Raw genomic sequence first — 20,149 nt, forward strand, 5'->3', positions numbered from 1 at the left:
TCGGCAGTTGTGGCAAGGACTAAACAACATAATGGGCTACAAAACGAAGCCAAGCAGTATCTCCGGCAGCAGCGCATCGCTCCCCGATGAACTCAATGCATTCTGTGCTCGATTCGAGCAGGTAACCAACAGTCCGCTGTTGAGTGTCTCAGCAGCCAATTACTCACCCATATCCACCATCACAGCTTCCGAAGTCAGATCGGCCTTCATGAAAGTGAACCCTCGGAAGGCGACGAGCCCGGAGGGGATCCCTGGTTGTGCACTCAGAGCCTGCGCGGACCAGCTGGCAGAGGTGTTCGCGGACATCTTTAACCTGTCCCTACTCCCCTCCGAGGTCCCCACCTGCTTCAAGTAGACCACCATCATACCGGTGCCAAAGAAGAACTAGGCAACGTGCCTCAATGACTAACATCCGGTGGCCCTGACTTCAGTTGTAATGAAGTGCTTCAAGAGGTTGATCATGAAGCACATCACCTCTATACTCCCAGAATGCCTTGTTCCACTGCAATTCACATACCATCGCAACCGGTCCACAGCAGACGTCATTTCCCTGGCCCTACACACATCCCTAGAGCATCTCGACATCAAGGACTCCGACATCAGACACCTATTTATTGACTACAGCTCCGCCTTGAACACCATAATCCCAGCCAAGCTCATATCAAAGCGCCAAAACCTAAGACTTGGCTCCCCACTCTGCAACTGGATCCTCGATTTTCTGACCTACAGACCACAATCAGTAAGAATGAACAACAACAACTCCTCCACAATAGTCCTCAATACCGGGTCCCCGCTGATGCACGATCAATTACACAAAGATGAGAGTTGGATGCAATCGAGGCTTTATTACACTAAGATGTGTGGCCTCCTACAGCAGCTGGGGAAGTGGCTGCTGTACTGGGTGCACACATACTTATACTCCGCCTAATAGGCGGAGCCAGCAGGCAGGGAACTACCCCCGTACCTGTAGTACAGGGCCTTACCACAAAACACCTAATTGCAAACAGTACAACTGGAATTCCTTTATCCCAATCCTCTGGATAATCTTGACAATAAGCCCTCAACACTGTCTTCAATATCTGATGCCACCTTTCTAATGCTCCCTGGCATTCTGGATGGTACACAGTTGATTTAAATTGTTTTACTCCTAAGCTATCCATAACTCCTCTGAATAACCTTGAGGTAAAATTTGATCCTTGATCCGATTGTATTTCTGTGGGTAGTCCATAACTAGTGAAGAATTTCAGCAACTCTTCGACAATCTTTTTAGCTGTAATATTGCGGACTGGAATGGCCTCTAGAAACCTCATAGACTTATCCATTAGAGTCAAAAGATATCGATTCACAGTTTTCATTTTAGGAAGCAGTACTACGCAATAAATGAAGACCCTTGTAAATGGTTCCTCAAATGCTGGAATGGGTATTAAGGGCGCTGGCTTTATCACTGCTTGAGGTTTCCCAATCACTTTTTTAAAAATGTTTTTATTCTCCATTTTCACATTTTCTTCACAATTTCCACCCCACCAACATACAATAAAGGGTAACGAATACAATGACAATCCCCTTATTAACAACAACGATCCCATCCTCCCACCACACCCCAAACAACGGCCCGCCTGACAATATATAAGCATCAACTAAAATGAAACCTCCTAAGGAGGAAAAAAAGGAAAAAAGAAAAAGGAATCAGGAATCGCCTCTGGTCACCATTGACATAAATAGTCCACCCCCCCCCCCTTAATATTCAACGCCATCCAATCCCCAGAAGAGTACCGTGGATGACATCCATGAATTGTAGACACCCCCTCCCATCCCCCCTCCCAGACTCCTCCCCTCCACTTCCCCTTGTAAACTCCTCCCCACCCAACCTCAGTTCCTTCCCCCAACCTTTCACTTCGGCTAGACTCATCGAAACCTGTTCTACCAGGCTCCGTTGGCCGCAGCCCTTCCCCCCACCTCACTCCCATTCGCTGGCCGGCTTAAAAGCCCCGCCCGGGTCTTCTTCCCCCTTGCCTGGTCCCAGAACAACTAAGAAATCCCCTTTAGCACACAAACCCCACATACACACCCAATCCGTAAAGAACCATCATTGCAAATGGAAGTCCCAACTCTTCCCTTGTCCAAATATACAGCGTTGGCTCATTTAGTTCATACACCAACAAGCACTGAAAAAATAAAGTTACATGAGGCTACATCGGTACACAACCCGCTCTCAGTCCCATTTCTCAATTCTGCCACAGTCCTTCTGCTTTCGCAAACTCCTCCGCCGCTTCCGCAGTCCCAAATTAAAAGTCCTTGGATTAATAGGTCACCCTTAACTTAGCTGGATATACTATACCGCACTGCACCTTGCTAATGTACAGCGCCTTCTTCAACCGGCTGAAGGCAGCCCGCCTCCTCGCCAGTTCCACCGTAAAGTCCTGGTATATGCGTATACCAGCTCCAGCCCATTGCACCACCTGCTTCTGCTTTGCCCAGCACGGGACCTTCTCCTTCACGCTGTACGTACGGAAACACACAGTTACTACTCTTGGTGGCTCACTCGCCTTTGGTATAGGCCTAGACGACCGATGAGGCCGATCCAGTTCATATCGGGAGGGTTTGTCCCCCTCCCCCAATAGCTCCGCCAACATCGTGGCAAAGTACTCCGTCGGCCTCGGGCCTTCCACCCCTTCGGGCAGACCCACCATCCTCAGATTCTGCCGCCTGGATCTGTTTTCCAGGTCTTCCATTTTGGTTCGCAGACCCTTGGTCTCTATCACCTTCCCCAAGTCCTTCCCCATCGAGGTGAGTTGATCACTGTGCTGCGATAATGCCTCTTTCGCATCCTTCAGTGTCTCACCTTGCTCCCGCACCTCCGCCCCTGCGCTTGATACCGCCGCCCTCACCGGGGCAATCGCCTCCTCCACCAGCACTTTCAATACCGCCCCCATCTCCTTCTTCATCGCTTCCATGTGCTTCGTGAACTGTTTTTCAAGTTCCACAACCACCTTGGTCATTTCTTCTGCTGTGAGCGATGCGGCCTCCCCCGGCGTCGAGCCTCCGCTTTCCTTACAGTTCCTGCGCTGACTTTTTCATTCCACGGCGGACTTCCGTTAACCCCCTTTCTCATGACCGTTTTTTTCACAAGTTTGGACAATTCTCCTCCCTGTGCCTTCTTACAGCTTTTTCCACCTCCGTTGCCCCTGCGACCGGGTGTTAAAACCCCAAAATTTCTATTCCCAAGCAGGAGCCCTCCAGTGTGCGGCTGCCTCCTGCACGCCATCACCGGAAGTCAGGAAGTCAGGATTCCCTATCACTTGACATGTGTGACATAATCAACAAAATTTAACAACATCTTTACGTAGTCCAGGTCAATCAAAATGTTTTCGTATTTTAGCTTGAGTTTTCCTTACTCCCAAATGATCTCCTACTGGTACCTCATGTGCTACTCGCAACACCTTCTTTCTATACCCTACTGGCAACACCACTTGATGAACTTCTGCCCACTTTTCATCCGCCTGCATATGTAAAGGTTTCCATTTCCTCATCAAGACATCATTTCTTTTAATATAAATTTAGAGTACCTAATTCATTTTTTCCATTTAAAGGGCAATTCAGCGAGGCCAATCCACCTATCCTGCACATCTTTGGGTTGTGGGTGCGAAACCCACGCAAACACGGGAAGAATGTGCAAACTCCACACGGACAGTGACCCAGAGCCGGGATCAAACCTGGGACCTCGGCGCCGTGAGGCAGCAGTGTTATCCACTGTGCCACCGTGCTGCCCATCATCTTTAAGGTAATAACATTTTGGTATACACTCAGATTCCTCTTCTGTGTATACTTTCTGATACATCCATTTTATTTCTACACATTTCTGTTGTAACTCCGCCAATTTTTCTGAAATAAAAATATCCTCCTCATCCCCCACCTGTTCTCGTTCTTTTCCAAGCTTCTGATCAAAAATCGTTTCTGATAATTGAACTTCAACTTTATCTTCACTCTTTGATTTCTCGTCTTGTCTTGACCTGTGACCTGTGACTTTGCAACCTTGTTACGACACAATCCAGAAAAATACCAGGATATTCTTCCTTTGACACTTCAGTTTGATTTTCCACTGGCTGATCAACAACAGTAGGCATAACTCCCACCTGCGATCCAGCTTTATCATTACCCAAATAAACTGTATTCCTGGACAAGATAGTTTCTCTATTACTCCTACTACCACTTCACCATTCTTCACTGGACTTTCCAACCTTACCTTGTAGCACAGGGCTAAAGAGCTGGCTTTTAAAGCAGACCAAGGACGGCCAGCAGCACGGTTCAATTCCCGTACCAGCCGCCCCAAACAGGCGCCGGAATGTGGCGACGAGGGGCTTTTCACAGTAACTTCATTTGAAGTCTACTTGTGACAATAAGCCATTTTCATTTTTCATTTCATTTCATATAATAGAACACTACTCTTCTCACCCTGAATCCCACATATTAACACCTTTTCCTGTAATATTCCTCTCAAATTGGATTGGATTGGATTGGATTTGTTTATTGTCACGTGTACCGAGGTACAGTGAAAAGTATTTTTCTGCGAGCAGCTCAACAGATCATTCAGTACATGGAAGAAAAGAGAATTAAACAATTCAAGAAAATACAAGAAAATACATAATAGGGCAACACAAGATATACAATGTAACTACATAAGCATTGGCATCGGATGAAGTATACAAGGTGTAGTGTTAATGAGGTCTGTCAATAAGAGGGTTATTTAGGAGTCTGGTGACAGTGGGGAAGTAGCTGTTTTTGAGTCTGTTCGTGCGTGTTCTCAGATTTCTGTACCGCCTGCCCGATGGAAGAAGTTGGAAAAGTGAGTAAGCCGGGTGGGAGAGATCCTTGATTATGCTGCCCGCTTTCCCCCGGCAGCGGGAGGTGTAGATGGAGTCCATGGATGGGAGGCAGGTTTGTGTGATGGACTGGGCGGTATTCACGACACTGAAGTTTCTTGCGCTCCTGGGTCGAGCAGTTGCCATACCAGGCTGTGATGCAGCCCGATAGGATGCTTTCTATAGTGCATCTGTAAAAGTTGGTAAGGGTTAATGTGGACATGCCAAATTTCCTTAGTTTCCTGAGGAAGTATAGGCGCTGTTATGCTTTCTTGGTGATAGCGTCGACGTAAGTGGACCAGGACAGATTTTTGGTGATGTACACCCTTAGGAATTTGAAACTGCTAACCATCTCCACCTCGGCCCCATTGATGCTGACAGGGGTGTGTACAGTACTTTGTTTGGAGAGCCAAGTCCTAGGTTTTGGAGCTTTGATATGAGCTTGGCTGGGATTATGGTGTTGAAGGCGGAGCTGTAGTCAATAAATAGGAGTCTGGCCTGGAGGAGGGACAGGATGGGGGATGATCCCACTTTGGGAGGGGTCGGGTTTTTGGCGTGAGTTTCCGGGGTCAGCAGAAGTTAGCTGACCCACGGAAGTACAATGGAGGACGGTTCGCGGCTAGGAGGGTTCCTAGCCTGTGGGGCGAGGGAGGGGGTGAAAGGGGAATACCGGGTTGCTGCTGGCAGGGTCAGGAAGGAGCTGATGTGGGCCGGGGGGACAGAGGTGAGGTGTTGTCGCTGTGGGGACTGGGTCGGGCGGAGGGTGCTGGCCTGGGATGGGCAGTCAACGGGCTAGTCGACGGGGGAGGGGGGCGGGACACCCTCTGATCCAGTTGGTCACCTGGAATGCGAGAGGATTGAATGGGCCGGTGAAACGGTCGAGGGTATTTGCTCATCTGAGGGGGCTAAAGGCAGATGTGGCAATGCTGCAGGAGACCCACCTGAAGGTGACGGACCAGGTCCGTCTGAGGAAGGGGTGGGTGGGGCAGGTTTTCCACTCTGGGTTGGATGTGAAGAACCGGGGAGCGGCGATTCTGGTGGGGAAAAATGTGTCGTTTGATGCATCTGAGGTGGTGGCGGATAAGGGGGGTAGGTATGTTATGGTTAGGGGCAGGCTACAGGGAGAGAAGGTGGTACTTGCTAGTGTGTATGCCCCAAATTGGGACGATGTGGGTTTTATGAGGCGTATGCTGGGACGGGTCCCGGATCTAGAGGTCTGATTATGGGGGGGGACTTCATTGCGGCGTTGGATCCTTCACTGGATCGGTCCAGTTCAAGGACGGGTAGGAGGCCGGCGGCGGCCAAGGTACTGAGAGGGTTTATGGACCAGATGGGAGGGGTGGACCCATGGAGGTTTGTGAGGCCGAGGGCACGGGAGTACTCTTTCTTCTCCCACGTTCATAGGGTTTATTCTCGGATAGACTTCTTCGTGGTGAGTAGGGGACTGATTCCGAGAGTGGAGGAGGCCGAATATTCGGCCATTGCAATCTCTGACCACGCTCCGCATTGGATGGAGTTGGAGATGGGGGAGGTGCGGGACCAGCACCCGTTGTGGCGGTTGGATGTGGGGTTGTTGGCGGAGGAGGAGGTGTGTAGGAGGGTCCGGGCAAGTATTGAGGGGTACCTCGAGGTGAATGATACGGGGGAGGTACAGGTGGGGATGGTCTGGGAAGCCCTGAAGGCAGTGATTCGTGGGGAGCTGATATCCATCCGGGCACACAGGGAGAGGAGCGAGAGCGAGAGGGATAGACTGGTGGGAAAGATGCTGGAGGTAGACAGGAGGTACGCAGAGGCACCAGAGAGGGACTGTTGGGGGAGAGGCGCAGCCTGCAGGATAAATTTGATTTGCTGACCACTAGAAAGACGGAGGCACAGTGGAGGAGGGCACAAGGGGCAGTGTATGAACATGGTGAAAAGGCGAGTAGGATGCTGGCTCATCAGCTCCGCAAGCAGGATGCGGCTAAGGAAATTGCTGGAGTGAGAGACAAGAGTGGGAGTGTGGTGCGGAAGGGGGTAGAGGTGAATGAGGTCTTCAAGGACTTTTACGGGGAACTGTACTGGTCGGAGCCAACGGTGGAGAGGAGGGGAATGGAGAGGTTTCTCGACAGGCTATCTTTCCCGAAGGTGCAGGAGGAGCAGGTGAAGGGGCTGGGGGCGCCGATTGAGCTGGAGGAGCTAGTTAAGGGGATCGGGCAGATGCAGTCAGGGAAGGCACCGGGGCCGGATGGGTTCCCGGTGGAGTTTTATAAAAGGTTTGAGGACCTAGTGGGCCCCTTGCTGGTGCGGACACTTAATGAGGTGTGGGAAGGGGGGGACTTTGCCCCCCGACGATGTCGCGGGTGCTGATTTCGTTAATCTTAAAGAGGGACAAGGACCCCCAGCAGTGTGGTTCATACAGGCCCATATCTCTCCTCAATGTGGATGCCAAGGTGCTGGCAAAAATCCTGGCCACCAGGATAGAGGACTGTGTGCCAGGGGTTGTACACGAGGACCAGACAGGTTTTGTGAAGGGAAGGCAGCTGAACACAAATGTGCGGAGGTTGTTGAATGTCATCATGATGCCGGCGATTGAGGGGGAGGCTGAGATAGTGGTGGCGCTGGATGCGGAGAAGGCCTTCGATAGAGTGGAGTGGGGGTACTTATGGGAGGTGTTGGAGAGGTTTGAATTTGGTGAAGAGTTTATTTGATGGGTGAGGCTGCTATATGAGGCCCCGATGGCGTGCGTGGCCACGAATGGGAGGAGGTCGGAGTACTTCCGGCTTTACCGAGGGATCAGACAGGGTTGCCCCCTGTCCCCCTTGTTGTTTGCATTGGCAATCGAGCCGTTGGCGATGGCATCGAGGGATTCAGGGAGGTGGAGGGGTTTGGTGCGAGGTGGGCAGGAACATAGGGTGTCGTTGTATGCCGATGACCTGATACTGTATGTGGCGGACCCGGTGGGAGGGATGCCGGGGGTGATGGAGCTGCTAGCTGAGTTTGGGACCTTTTCAGGCTATAAACTAAATCTAGGCAAGAGTGAGGTGTTTGTGGTGCACCCTGGGGACCAGGAGGAAGGAATTGGTAGGCTCCCGCTTAGGAGGGCAGGGGAGAGTTTTAGGTACCTGGGGGTGCAGGTGGCCAGGGACTCTTCACAAGCATAATTTCACCAGGCTTGTGGATCAGATGGAGGAGGAGTTCAAGAGGTGGGACATGCTGCCATTGTTGTTGGCGGGGAGGGTGCAGTCCATCAAAATGACGGTGCTTCCGAGGTTCTTGTTCTTCTTTCAGTGCCTACCTATCTTCATCCCCAGGGCCTTCTTTATGAGGGTGACTAGCAGTATTTTGAGCTTTGTGTGGGCACATGGGACTCCGAGAGTGAAGAGGGTTTTCCTGGAGTGAGGGAGGGATTGAACATAGAACATAGAACATAGAACAGTACAGCACAGAAGAGGCCCTTCGGCCCTCAATGTTGTGCCGAGCCATGATCACCCTACTCGAACCCACGTATCCACCCTATACCCATAACCCAACAACCCCCCCCTTAACCTTACTTTTATTAGGACACTACGGGCAATTTAGCATGGCCAATCCACCTAACCCGCACATCTTTGGACTGTGGGAGGAAACCGGAGCACCCGGAGGAAACCCACGCACACAGGGGAGGACGTGCAGACTCCACACAGACAGTGACCCAGCCGGGAATCAAACCTGGGACCCAGGAGCTGTGAAGCATTTATGCTAACCACCATGCTACCCTGCTGCCCAGAGGCTAGGTGACAGGTAGAGGAGTTCCCTTTGCTGCCCTCACGGGGGGCGATGGACAGAGTGCTTTCGGGGGTGTGGGTCGGAGAGGGGAAGGTGTCTGACATTTATAAGGTAATGCAGGAGGTGGAGGAGTCGTCAGTGGAGGAGCTGAAGGCTAAATGGGAGGGGGAACTTGGGGAGCAGATAGAGGATGGGACTTGGGCGGATGCCTTGGAGAGAGTCAACTCTTCCTCTTCATGTGCGAGGCTTAGTCTCATCCAATTCAAGGTGCTGCACCGGGCCACATGTCCGGGACTAGGATGAGTAGGTTCTTTGGGGGTGAGGACAGGTGCACCAGGTGTTCGGGGAGTCCAGCGAATCATGCCCATATGTTCTGGGCATGCCCGGCACTGGAAGAATTCTGGAAGGGGGTGGCGGGGACGGTGTCGAGGGTGATTGGATCCAGGGTCAAACCAGGGTGGGGACTCGCGATTTTTGGAGTTGCGGTGGAGCCGGGAGTGCAGGAGGCGAAAGAGGCCGGTGTCCTGGCCTTTGCGTCCCTAGTAGCCCAGCGGAGGATCTTGATGCAGTGGAAAGATGCGAGGCCCCCAAGTGTGGAGACCTGGATCAGTGACATGGCGGGATTTATAAAATTGGAGAGGGTCAAATTTGCCCTGAGAGGATCAATACAAGGGTTCTATAAACGGTGGCAGCCTTTTCTGGACTTCCTGGCTCAAAGATAGGTATCTTGGTCAATAGCAGCAGCAACCCGGGGGGGGGGGGGGGGGGGGGGGGGGGGGGGGGGGGGGGGTTCCTTATTATTGTTTCTATTTTTTTTCTATGGTTATGTAACTTAACATTGTGTTAATTTAAGTTGTTGTTAATATGTTTTGTTGTTCATTGAGGATGGGCGAATGTTTATGATTGCTATCATTATTGTTATTGTTGGTATTTTATTACGGTTCGTTGTTGTTGTATAAATACAACATTTTTCAATAAAAATTATTTTAAAAAAATAAATAAATAGGAGTCTGATGTAAGAGTCCTTGTTTTCGAGATGCTCTAGGGATGAGTGTAGGGCCAGGGAAATGGCACCTGATGTGGACTGGTTGCGACGGTATGCGAATTGAAGTGGGTCAAGGCGTTCCTGGAGATGGAGGTGATGCGCTTCATGATCAGCCTCTCGAAGCACTTCATTACAACTGACGTCAGGGCCAACGGGCGATAGTCATTGAGGCACGTTGCCTGGTCCTTCTTTGGTAAGGTATGATGGTGGTCTTCTTGAAGCAGGTGGGGACCTCGGAGTGGAGTAGGGGTAGGTTAAAGATGTCTGTGAATACCTCTGCCAGCTGGTCTGCGCAGGCTCTGAGTGCACGACCAGGGATCCCGTCCGGGCCCGTCGCCTTCCGTGGGTTCACTTTCAGGAAGGCCGATCTGATTTCGGAAGCTGGGATTGTGGGTGTGGGTAAATTATGGGCTGCTGGGGCACTCGACAGCGGACTGTTGGTTACCTGCTCGAACCGAGCATAGAATGCATTAAGTTCATTGGGGAGGGGTGCGCTGCTGCCAGAGATACTGCAAATTACATAACTCCTCATCTTTCGCCATCAAAGATTGACTAGCTCCCGTAACTCTTAAAATTGTGACTTCTTTACCTACTCAGCCTGGTACACATGAGTAATCTTCACCCACAAAAGTAAACTCTTTAATGAGATCTGGCACCTTCTTATCAATCACCTCTTGATCAGGCTGTACATTCTTTAGCACCTTCTTTGTTTCAATTAGTCTTCCCTTTACTGCTTTAACAAACCCCACTGGCTTATCCTGTTTTATGAGATCAGCCTTCCCAGTGCTTTTGTTCAACCACCAACACTGTGACTTTACATGGCCTAGCATATTACAGTAAAAACATCTGAATTTTTTTATTTCTCTTCCACCCCCCTAGATTTCTTTTTTAATCTGAGATACATTCTCCGTATTATCTCCTATCAGATCCCCTTTACCTTTATCACTTGAGTATTTCTCTTTTTTCCAGTTTCTATCCCTCACAGGTTGAAACTGATGTCACAAACTAAGCTTTGATTAATGAACTAATTCATAATCATCTGCCATTTCTGCTGCTAATCTTGCATTTTTAACCTTCTGTTCTTCCACATGAGTTCTCACTACATCAGGAATTGAATTTTTAAACTCCTCCAAAAATATAACTTCTCTGAGAGCTTCATACATTTGGACTATTTTCAAAGCCCTTATCCACCTATCAAGATTACTCTGTTTGATCCTTTCAAAGTCCATGTATGTTTGACCAGGTTCTTTCCTTAAATTTCTAAACCTTTGTCTGTAGGCTTCAGGCACTAGTTCATATGCACCGAAGATGGATTTTTTCACCTCCTCATACGTCCCAGATACCTCCTCTGATAGTGATGCAAACACATCACTAGCTCTACCTACCAACTTTGTTTGAATCAGTAATACCCACATGTCCTGTGGCCCTTTCATTTGTTTAGCTACCTTCTCAAATGAAATGAAAAAGGCTTCTACCTCCTTCTCATCAAACCTTGGCAACGCTTTGATATATTTAAATAGATCCCCACCAAGCCTTTGACTATGACGCACATGCTCACCATCCGCATCACTATCCTCAGACTGTATGTTTCTCTTTACATCCGCCAATTTTAACTGACTGTCATGTTTCATGGCCATTTTCTGAAGTTCAAAGTCTCTCTCTTTTTCTTTTCCCCTGATCTGTACCTCACTTTCTCTTTCTTTTTGTTCTGCTCAGCTATTCTTTCTTTTTCCCTTACCTCTCTTCTTTTCTTTTTGTTCTGCTGGGGCTATTCTTTCTTTTTCCCTCATTTTGTATTCAAGCTGCTTTAATTCTTTTTCATGCTCAAACTGCTTAATCTGTATGTGAATTCTTGCCATTTTCCAATGATTCTGATTGTGTATCCCGCAATTTTAAATGCTCAGCTAACGCCACAATTACCTCTTCTTTTCGTATGTTGTCAGGTAATATTAACTGCAATGCTTTTGCCAAATCCAAATGGCTTTTTTAAGTCTCTGTAAGGTACTATGTGTGACCTTCTAAACCCCCAAAAACCTCTGAACCTCTCAAAGAGCCATTGTCCACAACACACTCCCTACTTAAACTGGAATACCACACCTGAAAAGCAAACACAAATATGCTCACCCCTCACTGTCTTTAAGTTCACTCAGCCAACCCAATCACGAAAGATAGACTTTTATCCCACGAGCCCCCAATTTGTTATGGGCCAGGGTTTAGAAAACTCCAAAGTATATCATGGAGTTCACCTGACCCACAACTGTTTATAAACTTTGGTTATGAGGAGCATAAGGGCCTACCTTTCAGGTGTTATTCAACAGAGACCTTAAGCACTTTTAAACAACAACAAAGTTTATTCTACAAATTCAGTTAACATTTCTATAAACACCCACAGTAAGCATTTCTAACCCTTTTCCCAAAACAGTAAAACATAAGAACTAGGAGCAGGAGTAGGCCATCTGGCCCTTCGAGCCTGCTCTGTCATTCAACGAGCCCCTGTGTATATTAGAGAATAACAGCCCCTGTGTATATTATAGAGAATAACAGCCCTGTGTATATTATAGAGAATAACAGTCTGTGTATATTATAGAGAATAACAGCCCCTGTGTATATTATAGAGAATAACAGCCCCTGTGTATATTATAGAGAATAACAGCCCCTATGTATATTATAGAGAATAACAGTCTGTGTATATTATAGAGAATAACAGCCCCTGTGTATATTATAGAGAATAACAGTCTCTGTGTATAGTATAGAGAATAACAGCCCCTGTGTATATTATAGAGAATAACAGCCCCTGTGTATATTATAAAGAATAACAGTCTCTGTGTATATTATAGAGAATAACAGCCCCTGTGTATATTATAGAGAATAACAGCCCCTGTGTATATTATAGAGAATAACAGCCCCTGTGTATATTATAGAGAACAGCCCCTGTGTATATTGTAGAGAATAACAGTCTCTGTGTATATTATAGAGAATAACAGTTACAGTTCTCTATATATATATAAAACCCTCAATAGCTTCCCTTTCAACTGTTTCAATTTGATAACAACATCTAATAAACCAGAAAAAACCCTTTTCCTAAAACAGTAAAACATAAGAAGTAAGAGCAGGAGTAGGCCATCTGGCCCCTCGAACCTGCTCTGCCATTCAATGAGATCATGGCTGATCTTTTGTGGACTCAGCTCCACTTTCTTCAAAAAACTGTCTATCTTTATCTTAAAAACATTTAATGAAGGGGCCGCAACTGCTTCACTGGGCAAAGAATTCCATAGATTCACAACCCTTTGAGTGAAGAAGTTCCTCCTAAACAGTCCTAAATCTACTTCCACTTATTTTGAGGCTATGCCCCTGAGTTCTGCTTTCACCCGCCAGTGGATACAACCTCCATGCATCTATCCTATCTATTCCCTTCATAATTTTATATGTTTTTATAAGATCCCCGCATCCTTCTAAATTCCAACGAGTACAGTCCCAGTCACTCATCCTCTCCTCATAATCCAACCCCCTCAACTCTGGGATTAATCTTGTGATTCTCCTCTGCACATCCTCCAAATGTACATCCTTTCTCAGGTAAGGAGACCAAAACTGAACATAATACTCCAGGTGTGGCCTCCCTAACACCTTATACAGTTGCAGCATAACCTCCCTAGTCTAAAACTCCATCCATCTAGCAATGAAGGACAAAACTCCATTTGCCTTCTTAATCACCTGTAGCACCTGTAAACCAACTTTTTGTGACTCATGCACTAGAACACCCGGGTCGCTCTGCACAGCAGCATGTTTTAATATTTTATCATTTAAATAATAATCCCTTTTGCTGTTATTCTTACCAAAATGGATAACCCCACAGTTTTAAACATTGTATTCCATCAGCCAGTAGGTTTAAATTCTTTCCAGAAAACAGTTATCATTTTTAAATTATCAAGTGATCTGGACACCTTTTAACATGCAGAGAGAGACACACACACAAGTCTTCCCTGTCTTTATCCAGCTTCCAAAATGTGAAACGAAAGTAAAACTCAAAGCCACAGTCCAACTCTATCTGAACAATGACATCACTGAAGCCATGTGATGAGACAAAACATTCCTTAAAAGGACACTCCCATGACATTGGAATGCTCCACCCCAGAGAGCAGAGGGTGCTGCGTCCCTGAATATTTTCAATGTTGAGTTAGATAGATTTTTGATCTCCCAGGAATCAAGCACTATAAGGCAGGAAAGTGGAGTTCATGCACAAATCCAATCAGCCATGATCTTATTGAATGGCAGAGCTGGCTTGAGGGGCCAAATGACCTACTCTTGCTCATATTTCTTAAGATCTTATATTCTTCCTTTCCTAGTAGGGATGCAGCATCTACATCCCGCCCGTCATCCATAATTAAGTGCCAAACCCAGTGGCAGCCAAGTAGAAAAAATTGCTGTTCCGGTCCCACTGCCAGGAAGTGCGGGATCCAACCCCCCTTTGATCCCAAGATCAGGTTTCTGAAGAATGTAGTCAAATCTTGCCCAATGTTTCAGGATGATAATCATGCGTCAGAACGATAAAACATTTGAGAAGTAGCAGGTTTTAAGCAAATTCAGAGATATGGAGAGGTTGGAGAAAAGTACAAAAGGGAAGGTTTGTGATAAAATGGAAGACAGAGCAGATTAAATGACAAAGGAATGATGGTACAAGGCAAAGAGACATGGCGGAATCGTCCCATAATTGCACTAAGTGTGGTCACGTGTATGAAGTTTTGTCCACCGGTCACAATGTCGGGCTTCCGTGCCAGGTCGTCCATCTCCCGGTGCAGCCTGCCTCATTAATAATGCATTCATGGTAAACAGATTTGCCCATCACACCATCACCTCAGCACTTCCCCAATCCAAGCGCTACATGTAAAGCACATAGAGACTAGCCTCCTTCATGTCCACAGACCAGGACTGCCCCAGGAGACAGATGACCTGAAAGCCAAGGTGATGGAAGCCCTCACAATTTGTGGCACATATCTGGGGTGCCTGCTGCCACATTGTCCTTTACCCCCTCTGACCACAGCAGATCCACTAGAGCCACCAAGCCGGCCTGGCAGCAGCAGTCATTTAAAACAGAAAAGGCATTCACTGTCACTGAATCATGAATGATGTTTTCATCTTTCAGCTTTGTTTACAGGCTTCGCAAATGCTCACCATGCATCATTTCCCACTAGTAGTTCAGCTGCACAGAACCGGACCACGAGTGGATCTGAACGGAAAGGTGTGTGCATGGCAGAAACATTCGAAGCCTCGTGCAGGCATTCTCACTTGCACGCAGAGCCTTTTTCCATCATACGCATCTCACACAATACTGTCCCAAGTATTTCCAATGCTGCCTGGCGACTCTCCTTCAATTGTCCATCACAGCTGACGCCCTCTGCCCACCGCACCTCTGCCCACTTCCGGACATGGAACCACCGACCACACCCAGCACCTTGGACATCATGACGGAGAACCACTGCCAGAACCCTGTCAGTCTTGGACAGGCCCAGAACATGTGGATGTGATTTGCAGCCCCCCTTGCGCACCGCCCACACCTGTCCTCCATCTCCGGAAAGAACCTGCTCATCCTCGTCACTGTCATACAGGCCCTGTGCACCACTTTAAACTGGATGAGGCTTAACCTTGCACCCAACGAGGACGCATTCACCCTCCATAAGGCCTCTGCCGCATCAAAGACCGCACCTTCCCATCTAGTTCCTCCTCTCACTTGCACTTAATATCCTCCACCAGACTGCCCTCCCTCTCCATCAATTCATTTTAAATATTCAACACCTTCCCCTCCCCTATTTCATCCTCCGATAACAGCTTGTTCTGCAACTCCGGAGGCGGCAGCCCCGGGAAGAATGGCACATCTCTCCTCACAAAATCCCTTACCTCCAGGTACCTGAAGCCATTTCCCTTTGGGAAACTCATACAATTCCTCCAACTCCTCCAGCCCAGCAAAGTTGCCCCGATAAACAAGCCCCTGAAATATTCAATTCCCACCTGCCGCCACCCCCGACCGTTCACATTCAGCCCCACCAGCACAAACCTCTGGTTATCGCAAATCGCCGCCCACAGTGACATGCCCTCCAGCCCAAAATGTTGCCTGTAATGCCCCCACACCTTTAATGCCGATACCATCACTGGGCTCACGGAGTACCTGGCTGGTGAGAATGGCAGAGGTGCCAACAACAGAGCCCTCAAACTCGTTCCCCTACATGACGCCGCCTTCACCCGCCCCCCAGAACAACCTTTTCTCAACAGTCCATTTCCTCACCATCGGAATATTTACCGCCCATTAAATAATTTATCAACTTGGGCAATGCCAGCTCCTCCCCCTCTTGCCCCCTTTCCAAATATACCCGCCTCACCTGTGGAGCCTTCCTCACCCACACAAGTCCCAAAATTATCCCAGTGACGTTCTTAAAAAAAGATTTTGGTGCAAAGATAGGAACATTCTGGAACATGAACGAACAGAAACCTGGGCAATCATTTTCACTGCCTGCGCACACCCAACCAGCCATAGCAGCTCCACATGTCGCCTCTTAAAATTCACCTTCATTTCCTCCACCAGTCGAGTTAAATTCAATCTAAGTAGCTGGGCCACCTGGATATCAAAGTACCTAAAGCTCAACCCCACCACCCTAAATGGCAACTCCTCTACTCTCCTTTCTTGCCCTCTGGCATTGAATCAGGAGCACTTCACTCTTTCCCATGTTCACTTTGTATCCTGAAAATCGGCCAAATTCCCCCAAAATCTCCATAATCCCTCCAATGCTGCCCATCTGGTCCGAGATATATAATAACAAATCACCCACATTCAGCAAAACCCTATGCTCGGCACCCCTGACCACTCAATCTTTCTCCAATCCCTCGATGCCTTAAGTGCCATTACCAACGGCTCTACTGCCAAGGCAAAAAGCAATGGGGAAAGCGGGCACCACTGTCTCGACCCACGAGACAGAATTAGCCCAAATTACCCCGAACTCACTCAGTTCATCTGAACGCTCGCCACCGCTGCCTGGTGCAACAGCTGGACCCATCCACTAACCCCTGCCCAAGCCCAAACCACCCCCAGCACCTCAAACAAACGTGCCCACTCCACCCGATCAAAAGCCTTTTCCATGTCTATCGCCACGACCAGCTCCAACCTCCTGCCCCACATTAAGTAAGCTCCGCACATTCGCCAACACTGACTGCCTTCCCTTCACAAATTCCGTCTGGTCCTCCCCATCAACCCCGGCACACAATCCTCAATTTGTGATAAACCGCCCCATCCCCTCTTCCCCTGTCGGGGGCTACAACTCATACACCCTCCTATGAAAGGCCTCAAATGCTCTATTCATCCCCTCTGGGTCCGTCAACACCTTACCCCTCTCATCCGTCACCCTACCGACCTCCCTCACTGCTGCCTGCTTCCTCAACTGGTGGGCCGGCATCCCCTTATTCGTACACTGCCCCTCTGGCCTTCCGCAACTGCCCCACTGCCTTCCTCATGGACACTAATCCAAATTCCATCTGGAGTCTCTGTCTCTCCCTTAACAACTCCTCCCCCAGTGCCACCGGGTACCTCTGGTCCACCCTCAGAATTTCATACACCAGCCTTTCCCTCTCCTCCAGCTCCACCCTCTTCCTGTGCATCCAAATCTAAATAAATTCCCCCCTCACTACCTCCTTGAGTGGACACCCTGAGGAGGCAGTCATAGACTCCAGACCCCTCCCTTTCACATTCACCTAGAGATTCCACCTCCCCCTTGCACCTTCCTTCCCACACTACTCCCTGTTCCCGTTCATTTCTTCCTCCCCTTTACCCCCCCTCCACATACCTTCCTCCACCCTTACTCTTACATTCACCAGTGCACCTACCCCCTTATAATAATAATCACCTATTGTCACAAGTAGACTTCAATGAAGTTACTGTGAAAAGTCCCTAGTCGCCACATTCCGGCGCCTGTTCGGGGAGGCTGGTATGGGAATTGAACATTGTTCTGCATTACAAGCCAGCTGTTTAGCCCACTGAGCTAAACTAGCCCTCCCTCCCTAACGCCTTCCTCAACCCTTACCCTTCCATTGTTACATCTTCCCTTCTCCAAACTACCTCCCCCTTCCCAGCTTCACTCCTCAATACCCTCATTCTTATCCAAGCTTCAGCTCATCCACCACCTCCCCCCCCCCCCCCCCCCCCCCCCACACACACATTTTTCCCTCCCCCATCCCAGCTTCAACCTCCATCTTCCTCAAGACCATCACACATCCCCCACTTCTAAACTCAGCTTCCCTGGTACACCTTCTCCTCTCTCCCATCCTCACCGGTCATCCCTACCTAGCCATGGCAAAGTACTGACTTTTGCCCAACACACTTATACAAATATGTTCTGGCCAGCGTGATTTCCTGCTACATGACTGTAAATTGCTCATGGGGGTGGGGGTCGGGGGGAGCAATTCCAATCAGTACTTCCTTTGCATGCCATGAGTAGGATGCCAATTGTATTCACACTGGCTCCCAGTGGAATCCGCGACTGTCCATGGCAGACACCATCGGATGATCCTGCTGTACTTTCATGCCAGTGTAAAACTGATTTTTGGCCTTCCCGCTAATTGTCCGCCAAGCATGTCCACTGCCAACAGGGGGTTTCCGTCCACAGAACTGAGAGAAGTAAGGAAACAAAATATGAGTCTAGGGGAAGTATAAATTTGGAAAGTAGAATTATTGCCAATAACTGTCACCCGAAAAGATGAAAATCAGAGAGAGAGAAAATGGGGCAAGGTAATTATTTGAAATCATGGAAGTCAATGATGAGTCTGGAAGGCTATTAGCTACCATGGCTTGGATTTTTTTCTCTGGGTCAGGAATGCAGAGTTGGAATATTTTCCACTCCGCCAACCCAACCCAGGTGAAAGGTTGGATTTTCATCCCAGTATGCAAGGGTTCTCTGGGAGTTGGATCGGCAATCTTGGAACAAATGCGGAGGATGCCAGGTGCAGAGATAGGATTGGCAAATGGCCTGCTTCAGCACTGTATTGACATTTAAAATAAACCAGAAAAACGTAAAACAGCCTTCCAGCCCTCACATCCACCTCACGCGGAGAAATCATTCGCAGACTCCCTGCATAAATAGAGCTGGCCAGTTTGGAACCAGCAGAGAGAGAGGAGTGAGCAGCAAGGGAAGTTGCTGCTGCTGTTGTATATATATATATATATATATTGTTGTAAATAAATGTTATTTCTTTGTATCCTTGAAACTCGTGCTGGATTCTTCATGGCCCTCACAAAACTGGTGACGAGGGTTAAAGTGAATAGCTGTCTACACTGCTGAAGTTACCTCGCTGGATTTTTGTTGGATACAGGTTGGAAGTTGTTTTCTATTACACCATGCCTCTGTATGGAAGTTTGGATGTTTTTGATGCTGCGCTGGAAAGCTGGAACCAGTACGCACAAAGGAAGCGTTACTATTTCCGGGCAAACAACATCACCGAAAACGAGCGCCAGGTGGTCATGTTGCTCACTGCCTGCGGCCCGCATACGTTTGGGGTGATTAGGAGCCTTACGTACCCAGCTGCGCCGGACACCAAAACGTTTGATGAACTTGTGAACTTAGTGGGGCAACATTTTAACCCAACCCCATCCACAATAGTCCAACGTTACCGGTTTAATACCGCTGAGAGGACCCCAGGAGAATCCCTTGCCGACTTTCTATCCAGGCTACGCAGGATTGCGTTCTACTGTGACTATGGTGAGACCTTGTCAGAAATGTTACGCGACCGTTTGGTTTGCGGTATTAACAATGCGGCCACCCAGAGAAAGTTGTTAGCCGAGCCAACATTGACTTTTCAACAGGCCATTCAAATAGTATTGTCCCGAGAGAGCACAGAACGAGGAGTGCAGGAGCTACAGGGAATGGAGGTGCATGCCTTGGGGCGCAACCCCTTCCCACCGAAAGCGACCCCCTGCACCCCTGCGGTACCTTGGGCGAGGCGACATCCGGATCGACACCAGTGGCCATCAGACATTCCTCCCCGAAGGGAGCTTTCTCCAGAACCAATGGATGAGGAGCCATGTCCGTGTCAGACTTGTAGGCGCCGACCCCGTCGCAGATGTCGGTCCTGGAGGCGCCAGAGGCGCCATCGTTCCGACCAAAACTGGGGCCAGCCCAAGGGCCGTACCTTCCATTTCGATCAACCTGCGGCAACTACTCCTGAGGACGTGGAGACGGAGGACGACTGCCTGCAGCTGCATTGTGTGGCAGCTCTCCATGTGGCCCCCATCAAGGTGACAGTACGGGTCAATGGTCACCCCCTTGAGATGGAGTTGGACACTGGCGCAGCGGTCTCCGTGATCACCCAGAGGACATTCGACCGCATCAATCAGGGTATACAGACCCATACATTAACCAACACACAGGCCAGGTTGGCCACCTACACGGGGGAATCATTGGACATTGCAGGAACTACGATGACCCCTGTTGTTTATGGACGCCAGGAGGGGGGTTCCCCACTTATC

Source organism: Scyliorhinus canicula, chromosome 13 (genome assembly GCF_902713615.1).
Source record: "Scyliorhinus canicula chromosome 13, sScyCan1.1, whole genome shotgun sequence".
NCBI classification, from domain to species: domain Eukaryota; kingdom Metazoa; phylum Chordata; class Chondrichthyes; order Carcharhiniformes; family Scyliorhinidae; genus Scyliorhinus; species Scyliorhinus canicula.